Here is a 21,108-nt window from a genome sequence, read left to right as displayed (position 1 = left end):
GCCCCTGTAACTTTAAACCTTTCCAGAAAAACATGTAGATGGGAAATTGTCATTAATTTTTCTTTATTATTTTATTGGCAATGTACTGAACAGATAGTTACTAGTTTTTGCTACTTATATCTAACAAGCATCCATGGTTTCACTTCTTTTCTGGAACATAGGTAGTTAACATTTCTTTTAATTTTATGAAATATATTTATTTTTGCACTTTGCTGAAATCACCTGGGTAATTTTTTATGGCTTACAAACACTGAATTAAAAGATTACCTAAAATGAGGATAATATATAGAATTTGGCAACTTGTAAACTAGCATTGATCTTGAAAAAAGATGTTTGACTTGTTTCATGAGTACTGACATGAGGTTAGAAATTGAGGAAATGCAGGCCAGGCGCGGTGGCTCGTGCCTGTAATCCCAGCACTTTGGGAGGCCGAGGCGGGCGGATCACGAGGTCAGGAGATCAGGACCATCCTGGCTAACACGGTGAAACTCCATCTCTACTAAAAATACAAAAAATCAGCCAGGCGTGGTGGCGGGCGCCTGTAGTCCCAGATACTCAGGAGGTTGAGGCAGAGCTTGCAGCGAGCTGAGATCGTGCCACTGCACTCCAGCCTGGGTGACAGAGAGAGACTCTGTCTCAAAAAAAAAAAAAAAAAAAAAAAAAAAAAAGAAAGGAAAAAGAAATTGAGGAAATAAAGACATTGAGTATAAACTTTTTTGAGAAATCTTTCTGTGAAGGAGAGTGACTTAGTCCAAATTGTGCTACTATAAGAGAATACTTTAGACTGGGTAATTAATAAAGAACAGAAGTGTATTTAGCTCATGGTTCTGAAATCTGGGAAGTTCAAGATTGGGTGGCAGCATTTGGCAGTTGGTGGTGAGGCCTTCTCCTGTGCCAAAATATGACAGAGAAATGGAAGGGGAACCAGCCACATGGGAAAAGTTCAAAACAGGAGCAGCACACTTGCTTATAACAACCTGCTCTCACAGGAACCAATGCATTCCGGTAAGAAGAAAAATTCTCTTCCACCTGTGAGATGGCATTAATCTATTCAGAAGGGCAGTGCCCTCATAATCCAAACAACCCCCACTATGCCCTACCTTCCACCACTGCCAGACTGGGGGTAAAATTTCAACATGAGTTTTAGAGGAGACACACTCAAACCATAGCAGGGAGCAAAGAGATTGTGCGGGAGTTGAAGAAAGAAGTTATATCAAAGAGAGATTTATTTCCCTCTTTTTCTTTCAAATAAAAGAGCAGAATGTGTTTTTGTATTGATATAAACAAAATTTTAGTCTTTTTTTCAAAATTAATAAACCTTACAAATTTAAAACATAAAGGTCTTTAATTAAACATACAAATCATATGCTTTTATTTATGAATCTTGCAAGTTTTAACATTCACTGTTAATATTCACTGTTACTTTGAGTAAGCCTAAAGCCTAACTCCCATGTTTTTAATAATGAGACTGATTGAATTAGTGTAATAGGCCTGTGTGCTCGGTTTTTCCATCAGCTCAGATTTGCATGCTTGCTTTGCTTTCTAGCCTGAGCAGCTTCAGCAACAGTTTGTGCTGTTCCCATGACACTGAAACCTAATCACTGCATTGCCAGATTGAGGAGCCCACTACTGGAGCTGCTCAGACACCCCCCAGTTGCTCCTCTGAGAATACAGTCCCCCACCTCTTGCCGTCTGCCTTCAGGCTCTCCTTGGACTGTGGCAGCAGATGCCAAGAATACCCTCTGGAACCTACAAGCAAAGCCTCAGTGGAGTTCATGGCTGGCGGAGTAGACTTTGGGCAATGAGAGACAGGAGTCTGTGGATAAATTCTTTTCCCTTCCAATTGCCAGATAGACTGGTTGGAGCTATGGTAGTTCTATATAACTCCACATAACATTTTCTCTTTCTCTATCTCACTTTCATTTTCCTTTATTTCTGTTTCCTAAATAATGCAGTCCATGCCGCAGGGTTATCCCCTAAGATTATGCCTCAAGTCTGTTTTCTGGGAAATGAATCCTATGACAGCAAGAATGTCATAAATATGACATGCACGTAAAATTCCATATTTGCACAGATTTCTTAAAAAATGTTTTAACTTTCATTCTCTTAAGTATTTGTATATGTAAATCTAAATTTTCTTCTGGATAAAATATGTTTAACCACTACACAGCTCATTCTTATGATCACCCACATTTTGAGGAACATTTACCATAGATTTTGGGGAATTACTTTCTAAATTTGCATAACTGTCTTGAAGACCATTTTTGATAACCGTGATGAAGATTAAATTCTGGTTTTGTAGCACTAATAGGATTTATTAGCCAAATTTATAGTCTATAACAGATAAACAATAATTCAAAGAAAGAAGTGACCATATAGCCATGCCTTTGTGTGTCATATATGTATACTATGTTTTTTCTTCTCTTAACCCTGGCTGCTGTATTATTTGATTGGATTTATATTTCTTTAGATTTTTAGATATTTTAAGTCTTCTCTCATAGCTCAAAAACATGCTTGCTCTTGGTGAAAAAACTTTTCTTTTTATTTTCTTACCTGTTAAAGCCATAAAATCTATAAATCTTTGAGATTCTCACTTGGCTTTGCCTGATTACCTAATTGTAGAGCTCTAATAAAATCCTTCCCAAACTTAAGCGTATATGAGAATCATCAGGGATTACTGTTAACACATAGATTGTTGAACCTAGTCCCCAGGGTTTTTGATTCAGTAGGTTTGGGGATGGGGCCAAGAATTTTAATTTCTTACAAATTCCAAGAGGATACTGGTGTTTCTGGACTGCCAATTCAACCTTGGAAACTACTGTTCTAAAATAATGTCAGTGACATGTACCTTAAGAAATCTTACTACAGAACTTTAAGATAAAAGTGGCCACATACTCCTGTCTCTCATTGACTAAAGTTTATGCTGTCAGCCATGAACTCCAAGGCTTTGCTTATATAAGGATATTGATATGGTATAGTCAAGTAAACAAGCAAAACAGAAAAATCTATAGGGAAAAAATGTAACAGGATATTTGATGATAGAAAATTACATTTCTTTCTCATATAAGACACAATAAATATAAAGACTTATCAATTTAACCTTTTTATTATAACTACTCTGCTTGATAAAAGTTTCCATAATTAAATTGAATTGACATTTTCAAGTATTGAGTGAATATTTGCAACACATATAACTAACAGTAGAATACTATTCAAAATATAGAAACAACTTATATGTCACAAACAAAATTATCAATTAATCAATAGAAAAATAGAAAATGAATATAAAAATTAAATATACAGGAGTAAATATCCCAAGTTTCTATGAAGCTAAAGAGATAATCACATTAATAAGAAGAATGCAAACTAAAGTAGCAAGACACTGCTCCACATTCATAGATCAGTGAAAATTTCACAATTTTTTTTACATCAAGTATTGATAAAAATGAGGAGAAACACTTTAATATTGCAAGTAGGATTATTACTTGAATTATGACTTGAATGGAATGTAGGGAGGGTTTTTTGTTTATTTTTTAGCCATTCTGGTGGGTGGGTAGTGATATCTCAATGTGGTTTAATTGTTGGGTTTTGATGACTAATGATTTTTAAATAATTTAAAATTTTCATTGATGTACTACATTTATAAAATAAGCATAGCTACATAAATTCAATGAACAAGTTTAGTCTTAAGATCAAGCTTTGTGGTAAAAGTTGAACTCTAAAATACTAAATAAGATATGGTTGGTGCTCTATTCATTATTACTCATATACATTTTGGAATAATTTTGTGAACGTCTTGGAAATGCATGTGTCTGTACAGAGGTTGAGACCATAATTCTTGTTAGAGGTGTTGAATTTTCTTATATGAACTGACACTGCTAGAATATCTTTGCGAGCTATAATGATTTAAGTAATGTAGATGTTTGTAGTGGTAACAATATTTTTTGAGGATTTACAAACTGCTACTAAGTTATGTGATTTTAATGATTAATTTGTTTATCTCTTACAACAACAGTATTAGGTTTCTTTTTCTTCAACAACCCATATAGAACTTACCATGTGCTAGGCACAGTTTTCAGAACTTTACGCCACTAAACCCCTTCAATATTCATAACCACACTGTTGGGTAGTACTGTTATATGTATTTTGCACCTTTGTAAAGGGAGCCACAGAGGTTTGAGCAGGTAACATGCTTAACACACTACTAATAACGTGAGAGCCAGAGTTCAAAACCAGCAGTCTGGCTCCAAAGTCTGTTCACGTAACTCCTATGCCAAACTTCCTATGAGAAAAGAATTCTAACACAAACAAGAAGAACAAGGCCAATATAAATCAGTAGCGTTAAAAAGCAAACTCTAAAGTAGGCAGTTTCATTCCCAAATTTGTTCTTTTAACCATGCACAGTGGCTAATAATAGTTTTCATAATAATAGCTAATGTGTAATCAGAAGTCATGATGCTCCAATCACTGCACTCAACACTTCACATGAATTATCTAATTTAATACTTAAAAAGTGAAGTATACCTAATACTTAAAACAGTATTATTCATATTTTACAGATAAGAAAACTGGGCATTAAAGCAAATTAAGCAATTTACACAGGTAATAAAACTGGTGATTTTCCTAACCAAATACAGACACAATTATGCTATATAGTTCAAAATTTATTTTAAATTCTACAACCCTAGGTTCAGATAAAACAAGATTGGTAAAACAAACATTCAAAAATTCCTCTTTTAAAACTTCTGTTGACAACTCCTTTTTGTTGGATACATCATAAACAATTTGTTATGATCTAAGCTTCATGAGCTCAAGAGACCTTATTCATCCCAGTGATTTCTTCATTTATTCAACAATCGCTGATTGACACTTGCTATTCATTCTTTCATTTATTCTTCAACATAATTTGCTGAGTGCCTAGAATATCCCAAGAACTCTTCAACATACTGTGGATGTGAAGTGAATAAAAGAAAAAAGGACCCTGGTTCCATGGCACTTATATTGTAGTGAGTGGTTTAAGGGGAGAAGGCTGGTAAATAAACAACACCTGAAGAAGCAAGATCATTTCAGAAAATGGTAGTTACTACAAATTCAATCCAATAGGGTAGTTTGTATAAAATGAAAGTTGTAATGGCAGTTGTAAGGACAAGCCTTTTCAAGACAACATTTGAGATAAAACATGGATGCTGGGAAGGAACCAGTCACGTAAAGATTTCATTCCAGGGCGAGGAAACATGAGGAAACATGAAGAAACAGGCCCCTGCAAGCACTGTGGGGATAATTTCTTTTTATTCCTATTTCCATCTTTCTTATCCTGGACTTCATTGTTGGAACTAAATCTTCTTGTAGTTTCCTAACTGATCTCTCTACCTTCATTCTCTCTCATTTCCATTTTAGCATTTACTCATCTGACAGACTTAACTTTTTGAAGCATGACTATTACCATTTAATTCACTTGTTTGAATATTCTCATTATTTTCTGTCAGCCTGTAGTGTCACAACCAAATTCTGTAGACTATCATTATAATCTTTACTTGTTCTTATGGCAATCTGCATTTCCAGCCATATTTTTTTAGCATTCCCCTTCATCTCCACTTACCTCAGTCAAAATAATGTATTCAGTGTTCTTTTACATCACTTCATATCTTAGATTTTGCTCTTTTTGTTCTCTTATCCTAAATTCCCTTCTACCCTGAATCTACACATGTCCAAAATGTACCCGTATTTAAATGGCTAATAGAAATTCTAACCCTATTCTACGGTTTTCCCAAATGAGTAAATTATTTGAAATATTTTGCCATGATTTCCATTCCAGAAATGTAAAAAGGACTAGAGAAATGATTTTTTTAAATAGACATTTAAGAAGATACATGATATAATGCATATTTGTTAAGTTTTCTTTCTGCCCAGCTTCTCTGTTTAATGACTGGAGGATTTATCTCTTTATAAATAATGCATCTTCTACGCAGGAGCCTTCATCCTCACTGCTGTGGGTCCTTTGAAGTCAAGTAAAGGCTTCTGACCTTTGATTTCAACCGAGGAAGCATTTGATTCTAAATGAATGGGGTATAGTTTCTGGGTGGAAACACACACACACACACACACACACACACACACACACACACACACTTAAATTCTTATTGCCAATTTGACATCCTTCAAAAATTGTAACAGTCATTTCAAGCTTAAGGAAATGCGTATTATTTTATGTATTCTCCAACTGATGTCACCACTGAAACTCAAAGTTAAAAAAAAAAGAAAAATTGACATCTATATTCTCACCTTTGTAAAAACTGTCTTAATGCACCTGCACTATCTTCAGGAAATATGGGGAATTATACAAAGTTTTAACATCTTACTATTTTTTAAAATTAGAAATGACTCTGAATGAAGCATGATTTCGTTCTCTGTGAAACTGCTTTGAACTTACTCCACTAACGCGGATTCCGCCGCTTCGTTGCTAGGCAACCAAGTTCAGATTGCTACTTTGCCTTTGCGCTAAGAGTAAACAGGGCCACATGATCACTTTGCATTTTTTTAAGCATAATGCACATTTTTTTCTTTTTTTCCCCTCAAGATCTGTTTGTGGAAGCATAAAGAATTTTTTTAAACTTTTCTTTTTGAAGCAGTTTTATCTATTATATCTGCGTCCTTGATGAATCTACTTTACAAACTATTTACATTCTACATCTTATACCTTACAATTTTTCTACTTTGTAAATTTTGGAACTTGGCGTTTATATCTACTTTTTATTCTCAGTTTAGCAGGATTTTAGTTGTTTCTTTCTTTCTTTTCTTTCTTTTTTTTTTTTTTTTCTGAGATTGAGCCTCGCTCTGTCACCTAGGCTGGAGTGCAGTGGTGCAATCTCGGCTCACTGTAACCTCTGCCTCCCGGTTTCAAACGATTCTTCTGCCTCAGCCTCCCGAGTAGCTGGGAATACAGGTGCGTGACACCACACCCAGCTAATTTTTGTATTTTTAGTAGAGACAGGGTTTCACCATATTGGCCAAGCTGGTCTCAAACTCCTGACCTCGTGATCTGCCTCCCTCTGCCTCCCAAATTGCTGGAATTACAGGCATGAGCTACCACGCCTGGCCAGTTGTTTCTTCATTTAATAATAAAATATTACAACATTAATAATGGAGATAAGTTTGAGAAACAAGAAATAATTCATCAAATGTTTGCCATATTCAAGTTATTCCTTGTGAGACAGAGAACACAGCGTGACTAAAGCAAACAAGAATCCCTTCCCTTATGATTTGGTTTGGCTGTTTCCCCACCCAAACTTCATCTTGAATTGTAGTTCCTATAATCCCCACTTGTTAGGGTAGGGACTTCCTGGGAGGTGATTAGATTGTAGGAATGGCTTCCCCATGCTCTTCTCATGATAATGAGTGAGTTCTCACGAGATCTGATGGTTTTATGAGGGGCTCCCTGCCACCTTTCTTCTGCACTTCTCTCTCCTGCTGCCTTGTGAAGAAACACGTTTCCTTCCTCTTCCGCCATGATTGTAAGTTTCCTGAGGCCTACTCCACCATGCATAACTCTGAGCCAATTAAACCTCTCTCCTTTAGAAATTACCCAGTCTCAAACAATTCTTTATAGCCGCATAAGAATGGACTAATGCACCTTATGAAGTTTGCATTCTACTGAGGGAAGTTAGACAATACATATGTGAAAAAACAAAAAGATAACTATATAGTTGGTATTGATAAGTTTTAAGCAGGAGAAGATCCAAATTTTGTGGATTATATAACTCTTCTATACTTTGATGGCAATTTTTTAAAGAAATTATAAATATTGTGGATAGAAAATTAGTTAGAAGTTCTTTGAAAGAGCCAGTGCAAATGAGGAACTAGGAATTGTAAGCATCATCAGTTTCACCATACATCCACCATCTCTGCTATTGTGGAATACAAACTCAGAAGAGAGCTATGGAACTCAACGTAGGTGGGCAGTTGCAATTTTGTACTCTGTGGCCAAAGAAAGCTTCAATAAGAACATGACACTTAAATAATAACAATAATTGAGGAAAATGATGTGGTTGATAAGTGGTTATAATTGCTTGGTACTAAAAGATAGGAAGCTGAGCTGGAAAGACAAGATAGAAGGTGGTTGTTGCAGAGTGGAATGCTTGAAATTGAGATCACAAATGATGACGATCTTATTAACAACAAAGGACAGACTTTTCTGTGAGAATGGACAACTGAAGTAGAATGAAGAACATGATTATTGGATAAATGGAGGTCAAGAAACTGAGTAGCGAAGTTATTAGATAATTTCCATGAATATTATGGTAACCTGGAATAAAGCAATATTAACTTCAGATGGCATAACAGCCAGGTGCTAAAGCTTTTTATTCGTGGTGAAAAATGGGCTGGTAGATTGTGATGGTGAGGTTGAAATATAGTGGGAAGGGGAGCAGGGACTGAAGTCTCTACAGGAACACTCAGAGTTACACGTGTATGTATTCCTATGTGCATGACAGCAAAAAAAGGATAGAAAGTGAGTGGTGTAATCTGGTGTCAAAATTTATGACTGGAGTAATTTAGTGACAAGAGAAGAATAATATTCTGCAAACCATAACAGAGAGCATGAGTGTTACCAAGTCCACCTTCAAGATCTTTAATATGTAGTTTGTGTGGAAGAAAACGACTGTCACTTGGGAGTACTATGAGGGAAGCAGTAGCCTCAGTAAGATCTGGGTTTCAGTTCCACTAAGAAGGTGAAGGTAATTTTTCAAAAAAGATACTTAGAATGTAATGTATTTATCTGATGACCAAGCATGATTCCCTGAAGATATAATGGAAAAATTTCAAAGTTGAAGAGCAGCTGACAGTAAATGACAGGCACATCTTTAGGACAAATAGATTCTCCATGATGATGAATAATATGAGATTCCTGGTCTATTGATTAGGAATGGTGTACAATGGAATCATGGAAATTTGTCTTGATGGTCACAGTGAAGATTCAGGGTTACATACACATATGCATTTATTGTATCTGCATGTAGGTCATACATAATCATTATAGATGTATGAGCATATTTGCACACAATCACAAAAAAATAGGCATTGACACTTGCAGACTAAAGGCTAAAGATGAAACAGTTATATCGTATATGTTACTTACCACTAGCTTATTTCCTCTGGAGTCCCATAAACACTCCTCCCATGAGTTACCCCTAGCAATAGGAGTCTATTATTACACCCACATTTCAGAAGTCTGAAGGAAGTGAAAAATTCTGTTATATCCCATTAGATCCAATGAATACCATAATTTACTACACTGCTATATTTGGTGATCAAAACATTAAAATGTGTATCTACTTCATATAATTTTTCATTAAGATTTATTCAAATGAAGTGATTTATTCATTAACGGAAATAATATTAAGTAGAAGAAAAACAGGAAACAACACAACACACTCTCACATTTACAGAGCTAGCTCATGAATTCTACCCATCTACTAATGGTAGATTTTACTGAGCAAACGTTGAATCTATGTTTTGTGAATTCTTGCGTTTAAAAGGAAAAGGACTGTTTCATAAAATCATCTTGTACTCCCTAATTAAATTATGAATTTCAGAGGTAGTTCATTGTATGACTCATTGGCCTTTATCTCTCTGGTTCTCTAATTTAAATTGAATTCACATAAGCATTCCTAAAAACTGATACTGGTAATTTGTTAGTAAAAATTCACTTTGGAAAAGGATTTTGTAAATGTCTTTATCTCATTTGAAACATAAAGTAATTTAAGTGTTTCCAAAAACTCAGAATAAATGACAGTTTCAATAAGTATTTTTTATTTATGTATGTGAGTGAAAACTTATTTTCATTTTCAGAAATAAGCATTTTATAGAGTTGGCACTTTTTAAAAACTTTTAAAACAAATCAAATTGTCTGCTCTAAGATTTTGAATAGAGGGATATAGGCCAGAAGGATCACTGTGCACGTGAGGCATGGGCAAGAAAACTATGGGGCATGATAGCATTGAAGCTCAACTGTGGTTTTAATTTTTAGGTTCTTTTGCCAGAAATTATTTCATAAGTCTATGGGAGATGTTTGTCTAGAAGGACATTTATAATTTTATAGAGAAATACTTCCACATCCTCAGATAATCTAAACAAATTGTTTATGTGACTAAGTGTTGGGGCTGCAATTGGAAGGGTCATGCTAAGTTCTTTCTGAAGAATAATTTAAGCCTTAACTAAAGAAGAGAAAATGAAAAATAGGAATGTTTTCGGAGGAGCTGGATCAAAAGGAGGAGTCTCAGGAGAAAAGGAGGGAAGAGAAGTGTGCTATCGGGTTCGAGTTTAGAATCAAGAATCCTTTCTGTGACAGGAACCCTATTTATTTAATCAGTTTGAAGCTTAAGAAGCACCAAGTCCAGCAGATGGAAAAAAAGTTTTCCGCTGAGGAACACAATCTGAGTTTTCAGGGTCTATGGTGAATAAAAATTTTCATCTCAGCACTTCAGCCAAGAATGTTTTGCACCCATTTCCTGAGATTAGTATTCTCTTATGTCTGTCCTGGGTAAACTCTACTGGAAATCTTCGAATTATTTCAAACTTCAGATATTCAAAGACACTTTGGAACTTTGAACTGTCATGTGTGAAATCCTTTTGTTCACAGGTGGGATGCCTTACTACCTGTATCCAGAAGCTTGTACCTCTCACCTTAGGGAATGGAGAACAGCTTCCTTACCCATGTCCTGTCACTAAAATAGAGCAACTGAGTACAGTAATGCCCCCTTGTCCATGGTGGTTTCATTTTCCACGGTTACAGTTATGCACAGCCAACTGCATTCAGAAAATAAGTGAGTACATTCTATTAACATATTTTGAAATCAGAGACCACATTCATGTAGCTTTTATTGCTGTAATTGTATTTATTATTGTTTGTTATGGTTCATCTCTTACTGAGCCTAATGTATAAATGAAACTTTTCATAGGTGTCTATGTATAGGAAAATACATAGCATATGTAGGGTTAGGTACTGTCCAAGGCTTCAGACATTCACTGGGGGTCTTGGAACATATCCCTAGTGGATAAAGAGGGACTACAAAATAACTGAGATAGAACTCTAGTGGAACAAATAATGCTTTTGCACCATTGTTAATTTACATTCTTTTTCTTTCTGTATCAACTAATAATAGCAAAAGACAGATGTTGCACATGAATAATGTTGATGGAAATCTCAAATCACCAATATATGAGAAACAAAATGCTGAATTTATTTTTAATTTGTTAGTTTTTTTTCTTGACTAAGGGAGAACTGTTTGTAAATAGAAAAATTCAGCTACTCACTGAACAAAGAAAATGAGAAGATTTTGGTATTTAGGATTAGGAAGAAAACTGGAGCTTGAATTATATTTAAACAAAGCAGTATTTTGATTAGAGCTTATTATTGAAATAATACATTCTACAATCCAGAGTGGTGCAGTCCTAGGGCACCAACTCATTGAGAAAAGTTTAATGCAAAAAAAATCTTTGAACACACTTGCAGCTTCCTGCGAATATGAGACATATCCTTCAGGAAAGCAGAATTTATAGATTTCTATGTAGGTACAAAAATGTCTTAAAGCAAGTGTGGAATTTCTTTGTTTTCATTCCCTCCCTTTGTCCTTTCTTGGCTAAGTCACAGGGGAGACCACTACATATTGTCCAGATCTCTATACTGTCATGATTCTCCTTAGGAAATAACACTTAGAGTATAATACAGGTAGGACAAGTGATTCTGGAACTTTCACTTGTATTAGTGAATCAAGGTGACAATGTGGAATGACAGTACTTCATCAAGGAAGAAAAATGTTATCACAACTTTATTTCAATTTACAATTCTGGGAGGCTCAAGAGTTAAATCAAGCTCTGTCCTGTTCCCTGGTCTGACAGTTCTCCTCTCTCCACAGCATCAAACAATTTGCTAACAACTTTGCACTTATTAACTGATTTAAACTTTATAAGAATTCTATTAGTTAAGCAAGTTATTACCCTCTTTATAAATTAAGAAAATAAGCCAGGGAGATATTGAAGAATTTGTTCAAGCTAACACAGTTCTAAATATTCAAGTAATATGTGAAAGTCAAGAAGAAATTAAAGATCAGGAAAAAAAATAAATATTTGCTATTATGGGGTTCCACCACTTGAATGTCTAAATATTGTACAATGATGAAAGCTATATATCTTGCATTAATGTCCAACACATTTAAATGGCTTGCCATTTTTGTATTCCACCTAATTGCCTTAATAATGAAATTTGAGTTTCTATGGCATTTTATTTTTTGCAAGTTATTTTACACTTTGAATGTGTGAACACACACACAATGTAGCAACATATTATTATCAATATTATTCACTTCAGAAAACAAACTTTGAAATGCGAATTAACAATATGGCATTTATTCTCTTCCTATTAGGAATTTATATGTATAATTCATTTATTAATCATGTATCAAATTATACAATAACTTACTAAATAGTTTTAAAAGGTGGTTTCCATGAACTTTAAAATTATATAACCACTCATACCTTTTTTGTGTCTGTAACTAGAGAATGCATTGATTATATTTTTAGATTAATGACTTGTATGGACATTTAACAGGCAGAAATGAGGGAGTTGCTGGCATTTTTTTTTTCAACTTTTATTTTAGGTTCAGGGAGTGCATGTGAAGGTTTGTTATATGGGTAGATTGCATGTCACTGGGGTTTGGTGTACAAATGATTTTGTTACCCAGATAGTGAGTATAGTACCTGATAGGCAGTTCTTTGGTCCTCAGCCTATTCCCACCCTCCACCCTCAAGTAGGCCCTGGTGTCTGTTGTTCCCCTCTTTGTGTTCATGTGTCCTTAATGTTTACTTCTCACTTATAAGGGAGAAGCTGTATTTGGTTTTCTATTCCTGTGTTAATCCACTTAGGACAATGACCTCCAGCTCCATCCATGTATTTGGAAAGAACATGATTTCCTTCTTTTTATGGCTGTGTTGTATTCCATAGTTTGTATATACCATATTTCTTTATCCAGTCCACTGTTGATGGGCATCTAGGTTGATACCATGTCTGTTACTGTAATTGGTGCTGGGATGAACACAGGAGTGCATGTGTCTTTTTGGTAGAATGATTTATATGCCTTTGAATATATACCCGGTAGTAGGATTGGTGGGTTGAGTCTGTTCTACATTCTTGAGGAAATGTCCAAACTGCTTTCCACAGTGGTTGAACTAATTTACATTCACAACAGCAGTGTGTAAATGTTCCTCTTCTCTACAAACTTGCCAATATGAGTTATGTTCTATTTAATAGCCGTTCTTACTGGTGTGAGGTGATATCCATTGTGGTCTTGATATGCATTTCTGTAGTGATGAGTGATGTTGAGCATTTTGTCATATGCTTAGTGGCTGCATGTATGCCTTCTTTTGAAAAGTGTCTGTTCATGTCCTTTGCACTTTTTTTAAGTGGGTTGTTTGATTTTTGCTTTTTGATTTGTTTAAGGTAATTTTAATACCTGGACATTAGGCCTTTGTCAGATGCATAGTTTGCAAACATATTTTAAAATTCTGTAGGTTTTCTGTTTACTCTGTTGACGATTTATTTTGCTGTCCAGAAGCTCTTTAGTTTAATTAGGTCTCACTTGTTTTTTTTTTTTTTATTTGTTGCAATTGTTTTTGGAGTCTTCGTTATGGAATCTTTGCCAATGCTTATGTTCAGAATGTTATTTCCTAGGTTTTCTTCTAGGTTTTTTGTTGTTGTTGTTGTTGTTGTTTTTTTGAGACAGAGTCTAACTCTTGTTACCCAGGCTGGAGTGCAATGGTGCGTGATCTCGGCTCACTGCAACGTCTGCCTCCCGGTTTCAAGCAATTCTCCTGCCTCAGCCTCCCAAGTAGCTGGGATTACAGGCATGTGCCAACATGCCCGGCTAATTTTGTATTTTTTTAGTAGAGATGGGATTTCAACATGTTGGTCAGGCTGGTCTTGAACTGGCCTCAAGTGATCCGCCTGCCTCTGCCTCACAAAATGCTGGAATTACAGGCGTGAGCCACTGCACCCAAATATTCTTCTAGGGTTCTAGGCACTAGGCCCAGCCATTCTTCTAGAGTTCTCGTAGTTTTATGTCTTATATTTAAATATTTAATCTATCGAGTTGATTTCTGCATATGGTAAAAGGAATGGGTCCAGTTTCAATCTTCTGCATATGGCTAGCCTGTTATCCCAGCACTATTTATTGAATTGGGAGTGCTTTGTTCATTGCCTGTTTTATTGACTTTGTCAAAGATCAGATGGTGGTAGGTTTGTGGCTTTATTTATTTATTTATTTATTACTTGTTCCATTGGTCTATGTGCCTGTTTTTGTACCACTACTATGCTGTGTTGGTTACTGTAGCCTTACAGTATAGTTTGAAGTAGAGTAATATGATGTCTCTGGCTTTGTTCTTTTTGCATAGGATGGCTTGGGTTATTCAGGTTCTTTTTTGCTTCCATTTGACTTTAGAATAGTTTTTTCTAATTCTTTGAAAAATGATGTTGGTAGTTTGATAGGAATAGCATGAAATCTGTAAGTTTCTTTGGGCAGTATGGCCGTTTTAAAAATATTGATGGTTTCTATCCATGAGCATGGAATGTTATTCCGCTTGTTTTTGTTATCTCTGATTTCTTTTGTTTTTAGTTCCATTTATGTGATACATTATATTTATTGATTTCCATATGTTAAACTAACCTTGCATCCCAGGAATAAAGTTTACCTGAATGTGGTGTATTGACTTTTTGATGTGTTACTAGATTTGATTTGCTAGTATTTTGTTGAGAATTTTTGCATCTATGTTCATCAAGGATAGTAGCCTGACTTTTTTTCTTTTTCTTTTTATCTCTCTCAGTTTTTGATATCTGAATGATACTGGTCTCTTAGAATGAGTTAGGGAGGAGTCCCTCCTTCTCACATTTCTGAAATAATTTTAGTAAGACTGGTACCAGCTCTTCTTTATACATCTGGTAGAATGCGGACTGTGAATTCATCTGTTCCAGAGCTTTTCCTTCTTGGTAGGTGTTTTATAACTGATTGAATTTTGGAACTTATTCTTGGTCTGCTCAGTATTTTTATGTCTTCCTGGTCCAATCTTGAGCAGTTGTATGTTTCCAGGAATTTATCATTTTTTTCCAGGTTTTCTAGTTGTTGTCCAGAGTGTTCATAAAAGCCTCTCAGGGATTTTTGTATTTCTGTGGCATCAGTGGTAATGTCACTTGTGTCATTTCTCATTATGTTTATTTGGACCTTCTTTTTTTCTTTATTAATCTGGATGGTAGTCTATGAATCTGATCTATTCTTTCATAAAAACAACTTTTATTTTTGTTGATTTTTCCCTATGGATTTTTGCACTACAATTTCTTTCAGGTCAGCTGATTGTGGTGGTTTATTTTCTTCTACTAGCTTTAGGCTTGGTTTGCTCTTGGTTTTTCTAGTTCCTCTAGGTGTGATATTAAGTTATTAACTTGAGATTTTTCTAACTTCTTGATGTAATTATGTAGTGCTATAAACATTTCTTTTAATGCTGCTTTAGCTGTGTCCCAGAAATTCTAGAATGTTTTGCCTTTGCTTTTTTGTTTTAAATAATTATTTTGATTTCTGCCTCAATTTTTTTTATGCAGAAGTAATTCAAGAGCAGGTTGTTTAATTTCCATGGATCTGCTTAATTCCCATGGATGTGTTTGGAGAATGCCAGTGTACTAGACGGTCTGTTCTCCCTTGGTGGGAAAGCTCTTCCTGACTACATCTAGTAGGCCATCTTGGCTCTTCCCCTCCCCATTTTTTGGGGGAGGATATTGTTTATTTGGTGCTACATAAATTACTACAAATAGCAACATATTAGAATCTCTGGAACACAGCTAAAGTAGCATTAAGAGGAAAATTTATAGCACTACATGATTACACCAAGAAGTTAGAAAAATCTCAAGTTAATATTTTTATGGGGTTTTAAAGTGTATTGGTGGAAAAAATGCTCTAAAAATACATCCATAAAAAGAAAATATACTTTTGGCTTTATTTCTCAAATGTATGTAGTATAGAGCATAGTATTCTTTTAATGGAAAAAAAACTATATATATGTGTGTGTATATATATATATATATATACACACACATATATATATAGCTATGTGTAAACTCACATACTTCTTATCTTGAATTAAACTATTCATTTTATAATTGTTTAAGAAAGTTAAAACATAGTCCTATGTATAAACTCCCATTGCTCATAAAGATATACAACCAAAACTAATTTAAAAATAAATTATAAACACTATAAAATTAATATTATTCAAATCACCAACATTAATTTAATGTCAGAAATAATATTTTAAGGACATAATTGAAATAACCAACAGTGATAGTTAAAGTTTAGTTTTTAATTCAATATGCCTACAGGTTATGCCCTATGATAGCTAAATTTTCATACCCATATTTCTACTCAAACACTGGTGGATACTTCACTAATCTAAATCATTTGGCAAGAATGCAGAATGTACATTTAATATGATCCTGTTGTTGTATCACTAAGAGTAGGGTGTGGTATCATTTCTCTCTCATTAAATGGATATTGAGTGGATTAATAGTATATTTAAAGCCAAAACTCAAACTAGCAATTTTCAGCTTCTATTTTTAAAGGTATTTAAAATTTATTTGTTTCAAATAATAATGTTTGTGAGATATTTAAATTTTAAATAAAGATATTTAAAAATTATTTAATAATGGCCTACTATATACCAAGCACTGACTGGTTACAGAGGATAATTTATACAATGTCCTACTGGTTACAGAGGATAATTTATGCAATGCCCATACTTTCATAGAGCTTACCTTCTAATGTAGGAAGATATGTGCATGTTTTTAAATCTATATATTTGTGTTGTGTTTGTGTCTATGTATATCTATATCCACATCTGTATCTATGGATGTTGAATGAAAAAGTCAGGGTGAAGGGTGAATAAGGGTGGAAACGCCAGGGTGCATTGTGAGATATGCTAGTGTCGACAGTTATAATTGCTCATGTATTGTGCCCATGTATAAATAAATATAATGATATTTAGTGTAGTATTAACATTAATAGCAAAATATGAAAAATATCCTAAATGCCCATCAGTATGAGACTAGTTAGCTAAATGTCAATGAAATAAAATATAACACAACATAACAAAATGGTGAATTTTCTATTTATGTAACAAAATGGAAAGTATATAAGCTACATTAATAAATGAAAAGGCAAAGAGCAGATTATTCAATATTTTATGCCATAATCTGCCAAAAAAACTAATATCTACTGAACTATTTATCTAGACTTTTAGAGGGAAACATAAGAAATAAAATAATAGCAGTGGTTATCAGCTTGCAAGATAAAGTATCTTATATAGGTATCAATATTTCACTGCATATGCCTTTTTCTACTTTTTGATTTGAGAATCATGAGAATATTCTGTAATACCTATTCAGAAAATTGTATTAAAATGTCATTACATGATGTGTTAGGCCATTCCCATATTGTTATAAAGAAACACCTGAGACTGCTCGGGTGCAGTGGCTCACGCCTGTAATCCCAGCATTTTGGAAGGCCCAGGCAGGCGGATCACCTGAGGTTGGGAATTCAAGATCAGCCTGACCAACATGGTCTCTACAAAAAATACAAAAAGTTAGCCAAGTGTGGTGGCCCATGCCTGTAATCCCAGCTACTCAGGAGGCTGAGGCAGGAGAATTGCTCCAACCTGAGAGGCAGAGGTTGCTGTGAGCCAAGATCGCACCATTGCACTCCAGCCTGGGCAACAAGATCGAGCTCCGTTTCAAAAAAAAAGAAAGAGAGAAGGAAGGAAGGAAGGAAAAAGAAAAGAAAGAAAGGGAAGGAAGGAAGGAAAGAAAGAAAGAAAGATCCTGAGACTGAGTTATTTATAAAGAAAAGAAAGAGGTTCAGTTGGCTCATGGTTCCACATGCTGTACAGAATGCATGGCTGGGAGGCCTCAGGAAATTTACAGTCATGGCAGAAGGCAAAGGGGCAGTGAGGCATCTCACATGGAAGAGCAGCAGCAAGATGGGGTGACATGCTACATACTTTTACACAACCAGATGTCATGAGAATTCACTCACTATCACAAGAACAGCACCAAGAGAATGGTGCTAAAGCAGTCATAAGAAATTGCCCGCATGATCTAATCAACTGTCTCCAGGCCCCACCTCTAACACTGGGAATTACAATTTGACATGAGATTTGGGTGAGAACACAGATCCAAGCCAATCTCATTTAAAAATGTTCTGATGGGCTTACATTGGTGTATTGGGTTCAGAGAGACCAGATGGGATAGTAGCATAGTGTTTGTTTTGAAATATGAGGGAGTTAACCATGTGTATGTTAAGAAGAGGTTTTCACATTCAGGCTACATTTAAGAAGCCATTAAAAGAGTTAGCAAACTATAGCTCTTGGTTGAAACCATAACTTTGTCTAAATTTTTGTAAATCAGATTTCATTAGAACACAGCTATACCCATTCTTTTACATATTGTCTAGTGCTGCTTTCACATTGTAATAGCAGAGTTGAGTGGTTATAACAATGGTTATATTGCATACAAAGACTATAACACTTAAAATCTTCCCCTTTAGAGAAAACATTTGCTGGTTCCTCATATAGACCAGAGGATTTTCCAATGAACAGCTTGTGTGGTATTAAATAATGATGAGAGTAAAGGATAACATTGCCATTTTTAGCCTGAGCAACTAGCAAATTTGAAATTTGAATTGCCATTTACTGCCATTTATTGAAATATGGATCACTTAGAATGCAACAAAGTCAGGGTGATGAAGACTAAAAGATTCAGTAGAATATAGGATAATTCCCTGAGTATGTCTGCAAGACTACATGTCCACAGATCCCAGTTTGAGAAACAGTTGTGGAGTAGGATAGGAGCAGTAGGATAGGAGGAGGGTAATTCTAAAGTTCTAAAACTAACAAACCTTTGACCAAATTGTTTAAACTTTCTGATTCTTGACTTTCTCACAAATAAAATCATACGTTCATCTTGGTAATCACTGGCCTTTTTCTAAACAAAATTCCGAGAAAGAGTTATGAAAATTTTACTACATGCATACAAATTCATTAGGTGTTCCTTTTAAGGGGTTTAAAGTTAAAGAATGATGCAGGGTAATCTACTTAAAATAACAGGTAATCTGCCCACTGAAGGTCTTAAGGTAGATGTTAATAAATGATTGTGAAATGAATGAATCAGTTTGCTACAATTTGCACATTACATGCTATTATATTCATAAAAGAATGGGAAATTAATATTCATATGTGTTTGTCATTTACATCTTATTTGAAATCCATATAATGCAATTGTATTTCAGTATAAAATAGCTTAGTTAATATATCACTATGTATATTTTGTATAAATATAAAAGCATAATACACATAGAAATGTCACACATACATTTGCTTTTGATTCAAATAAAGATATCATCAAAAATTTAAAATTTTTGTTTATTAAATTGTATGGCATTGAACTTTAGGAACACTTACACGTCAAAGCTTATTAAGAGGGAAAATAACCAGTCTAGGTGTCATATAGATGTCCATCAAACTATCATCACACCTCCACTTTGCATTTTAGGTTGATAATTTAGCATCAACATAGAGGACTTTGATGACAAACAATTTCAGGGAGTGAAACTGGCAAAGAACATAAGGTATTCTTTTTCAAGTTTAACATCTTACCGTGATGTTTGACTTCAAATATAAATGTAGCTACAGTGTAATAAAAAAACAATTTTTTCAGTTGTTTACTATCTCTTCTCTTTATACATTAGAAACTTCCAATTTCTTTAATTTCACATTTAAAGGAAGCTTTGATATGAAGAATTGAAGATACAGATATGAAGTACAATAGTCAGTTTCAGCATTTTTAATTGCCAGTCTGTTTCTCTTATGTTACAATTTTCAGGTCATTTTTAGGCCTTTCCAAATTACTAAATGCATTAAAAATTACCTGATCTGCTTTTTTTAATTGCTACCTATTTTTTTTAAGTAATGCTGTTTCTATGATTTCTTCTTTGCCCATGTGCATATTCTCTTATTTCACTATAGGAATGGTGAAACTATGGATCTAGAATTTAACTATATCCAATTTTCATGAGAGTAGAAATGTATATTATTCTATTAAAGCTCTATAAAGACTAAATTTGCATCCCTCCAAAAAATGTAAAGTAGCAATGTCATCACTCTTGCACATCCTCTTTGAAACTTCGTTTTCATAATCTGTGAAATTTTTTTGTGTTTTTTTTCTCTGCTTTATCAAATTACGTTCTCAGGTCAGTCAACAATTGAAATTGCATACAACTTGGCATGATCTAATCGTATGAGTTTTGAAATTGCACCTGTGTTTTAGCTAAAAATTTGTTGTGCATGTAAATAAATTATATAAAACAAGTTTATAAACATATATGCATGTATAATTATTTGTTCTTCTAATCCATATTCCTTACTTTATTATCTTATGTATAAATTATGTAAAGATAGCATCAGAATATGTAATATAAATTTTTTAAAGCAATCCTGCCCACACTCTAGAAAAGTGAGCTTACAGGTATGCTATTAAAAAACTACTTATCCTCTTCATCCTCTAGGTCCCACAAGCAACAGAAATATATATGTTATTATTTCATAAGTAAAGCATAACTGTCTTATATTTAAAAACAATGAAATACTTTTCTCTATTAATAAGCAAAAATATCAACCAATAATTTTTCTTACATTTTATTTTTATTACAACATTAAATAAGAAAACAGCCTTTCTTAAAAAAAAAAATGTCCGGTCACGGTGGCTCACGCCTGTAATCCCAGCACTTCGGGATGCTGAGGCGGGTGGATCACGAGGTCAGGAGATCGAGACCATCCTGGCTAACACAGTGAAACCCCTTCTCTACTAAAAATACAAAAAATTATCCAGGCGTGGTGGCGGGCGCCTGTAGTCCCAGCTACTCAGGAGGCTGTTGGAGGAGAATGGCGTGAACCCGGGAGGCGGAGCTTGCAGTGAGCCGAGATTGCGCCACTGCACTCCAGCCTGGGCGACAGAGCAAGACTCCG

The sequence above is a fragment of the Pan troglodytes genome, chromosome 1 (assembly GCF_028858775.2).
Source record: "Pan troglodytes isolate AG18354 chromosome 1, NHGRI_mPanTro3-v2.0_pri, whole genome shotgun sequence".
In the NCBI taxonomy this organism is placed as follows: domain Eukaryota; kingdom Metazoa; phylum Chordata; class Mammalia; order Primates; family Hominidae; genus Pan; species Pan troglodytes.
Note: the sequence above shows the minus strand (reverse complement) of the source record.